This window comes from Volvox carteri (genome assembly GCF_000143455.1).
Source record: "Volvox carteri f. nagariensis unplaced genomic scaffold VOLCAscaffold_7, whole genome shotgun sequence".
In the NCBI taxonomy this organism is placed as follows: Eukaryota; Viridiplantae; Chlorophyta; class Chlorophyceae; order Chlamydomonadales; family Volvocaceae; genus Volvox; species Volvox carteri.
Genome location: NW_003307550.1, coordinates 279,387 through 282,859, shown reverse-complemented (window position 1 = coordinate 282,859; position 3,473 = coordinate 279,387).

Sequence of the window (3,473 nt, the reverse complement as noted above, 5' to 3'; positions counted from 1 at the left end):
CGGACGGGCGGCACAGGGGCTGCTGACTTGGTGGGTCGCTGGCGGTGTGTGTTTTGGTACCGGTCGGTCAGCGAGCTCGACTCCGACCCGCTCCGCCGCCACAATGTGAGCTGAGAAGAATGTGGCTGTGATCGCGGCTGTGATAACACCAACCAGCGAGCTGAGATAATCAACGGTTGTGAAAGTGCTAGTGGTTTTGGTGATGGTGATAGTAATGGTAATTTCGTAGCGGTGACGATGGCGTTCGTGATGAAGATGGCGATGTGAGTAAAGATGTAGCCGATAACGTATTTATTGGAGAATGCTGTTGACAAGAAAGGCAGGTTAGAAGAGAGGCAAGGGGAAAATGGGAGATTTCCTGTCCGTGGCGATTTCCGCCCGTTGGTGGTTGCTGATTGTGCCACCGGTAACAGAAGACTCAAAAGTCGGAATTGGAGGTTGTCGTTTTGGCAGCCTGGCTCATACAAGAGGCGGGCTGCACATCGGGGTGATGGTTGTGTAATCTTTCCAAGAACGATGAGGGCGACGATGGCGGGAGTCGTCTTTTTGCGATTTGCTGGCCATTTCACGAAATCCTCGCTTTTTTACGATTTGCTGCTCGATGGCGGTATGCTGGCGATACATGTTGAGAAATTTGTTGGTCAAAGGTCGACGGCGGGAATGTTTTTCTGTATCTTTTGTCGACAATTGAACGGTTTGGTGATTCGATGGTTGCTCAAAGAATGGCGAAAATTCGGCTGCCTTCCAATTTGGTGTTTTGTTCTGGCTGAGGGCGGGAATTTTTCGAATTAGCCTTTTGGAGTTACAATTTACTGGAACATATAGTGGCCGATGATTAGTGCGGTCGGGGGGCGGTCGTTATGCCGGGTCCTTCCCAAGACGCATCCTTCCTGCCCCAACTGAGCCCGTGGACCTGGAAGCAGGCGGCTGGAGGCCTCCCGTCGTCGGGAATCCATTTTGTTAGCGTAAGATGGTGGAGAGTAGTAGCTCTGTAGATGAGAAGATGAGAAGATGACAGAAAACTTAGGAGGAGAAGCGGTGACAGAAGAAACGGAAGTACATCTTGTGAAACTGCAACAAACCGGTGCTTGCCTTTGGTTATTTTCCAGAAGATTTTTATGTCCTAAGTCAGGAAATTAGGTGCATCTGCGTCAGCAAGAAGGAGCAAAAAGGAATGTAACATGTGTCTTGTGGTCGGAGTCGTATTTACAGCACCCGATGTGCACGGTAAAATACCTTGCGGTACGGTGTTGCATTACGGCGCTTTGCTTAAACGTCATCGCGTGATCCGTACTCACTACTAACTTATTGTGGGGAAGGCCATTGCGTCTGCGACCACACTCCCGCGGTACCCAAACCCTTCAAAGACAACTCCGATCAGCCATTTGGCTGTTAGTGGGAGGGCGGGTGGGCCGCTCGCACGGCAATCGAGTAGAGAGTACGAAATAACCTAATGCAGTCATCGTCAACAGAAAACGTAAGCCTCCAGCCTCACGCCGACTCTCTTACCTACCATTCATATTTTCTACCTCGTTCACAAGACTCCGCCGCGTTGCCTCTAGTTCGGCTCGTGCCACAGGTAACTTCGCCCGTCGCTACTTTGCCATTCACCTTCGCCTCCACCCAGCCTCTGCTTCTCCACAGAAGCGGCGACCTCCTTCGCCGTTGTTACGCCTCGTCTATGCGACTCCTCATCATCCGGCTGGGTCTTCTGCCTACCCGGTGCGCGCCCCCTCCCTCTGCGCATCCGTTTCTCCGGCCCTCTCTTACGGTTGCCTACCTTACTGCAGGACTCGCCCCTTGCCTGTCCGGTGCCGGGTAGGCTTTCCTTGCCTCCCCCGGCCCTACTTGGGGCGCCCCTCTCTGGCTCGTCAACTACCTTACTTCCGTCCGTCCCTGGCCCTCGGGGGCCCAACCCCTCCGCCCTTTCTGTGGGCCCGATGCCCGCTCTGGACTTGTCTCACGCCCCCGGCCTCTCTGATGCTGCCCCCCCGGTAGGCTTGCTCCTGCGCCTGGGTCCTGTCTCTTCTTTCCGTCGCGCTTACCTCTCCTACCTTCTTCTGCCCTCCAGGCACTGCCGGAGCCTACTCTGCCCCAAATCTTGGCCGCGCGCGTCCGCCCCACTTCCATACCCTCTGCCGTACTGGACCCACCTTCCAGCCGTCAGCTTTATACCGTCGCCCTCGCGAAGGCCGCCACCGTCTGCGACAGCTCGTTGGCTCGCGAAACCATTGCCCGCCAGGAGGCTGCTGGCCGTGACCTCTCTGCCTGGCTGGCCTCCCTGCCCCATGGCCGTACCCTGCTAACCTGCACTGATGACGACCTACTCGTCTACCTGGAGGCGCACTGGCTCCCCAACCGCCGTGTGGACGACCCGAGCCCCAACACCGTCAACAATCATCTGGGTCTACTCTCCGGGCTGTTTAACCGCTTGGGCCGTGGCAGCACTTACGACCGTGAAACCGGCATAGGCAACCCCTGCTGCTCCAGCGCCTTGTCCTCCTACAAGACTGGCTATAGTCGTCTCGCCGCCGACCGTGGCTATGAGGAGCAAGCCGCCGTACCACTCAGCCCTAGCGACTTCACCACCCTCATGGACCACCTCTGGTCCGGATTCCAGGCTTCCACCACCTCCCTGACCCGGCTGCTGCTACTACGCGACCTGTTGTGCTGCCAATTCATGTGGCACACCATCTACCGCGGCCACGACACCGGCAAACTGCGGCTACGTGACTTCCGTGACCCGCGTGGTGGGGGTCCCTTCCGTGGGTTTCCCCTACCTCTGCCGGACCCGTTTGGTGCCTACCCCTCACTTTCCTTACGGATCGAACAACTCGGGACCAAAACATCCAAGGGGCGTCGAGCCCCCCCCTTGGAACTGCGTCCCGACCCTTCTCCGCGACATTGCTTCATCCGCACCCTCGCCCTCTATTGGCAGCTGTGCCATGCCCCCGACGCCCCCCCAGGGTCTGCAATCTCCGACTACCTCTTCCGTCCCACTGACCGGGGTCACCAACGCTTCGTGGAGCGTCCATTTTCCAGCAGCGCGTTAGCCATGCGAGTGGGCAAACACCTGGAGGAGGCTGGTGTCTACGTCGGGCAAACTCCTCATGGGTTTCGTCGTGGTACTATCCAGGCCACGCAGGCCGCTGGCGCATCCCGCGCGGAGCTCCACGCGTTCTCCCAGATACGCAGCGCTCAAGTCCTGGAGCGTTATACCGACGCCTCTCGGCCCACTCGTGTCCCTCGCGGCTCCGGTCCCAAATCCTAGCCTCCGCCTCCTGCTGGCGCCGCCCCTCTTAGCCCTGGCGCTCACTTCGTGGCTCGTCCTCCTCCCCTCTCCCCACCACATCGACGGGCGGGTGGGCGGGGTTCTGACTTGCACTTGCTTGCACGGTTGACTGGCGAACTTGCGTTGTCTGGATTTAGCGCTTTGTTCTCAGCTAATCTTTGTAACGAACTACAGTATCAGT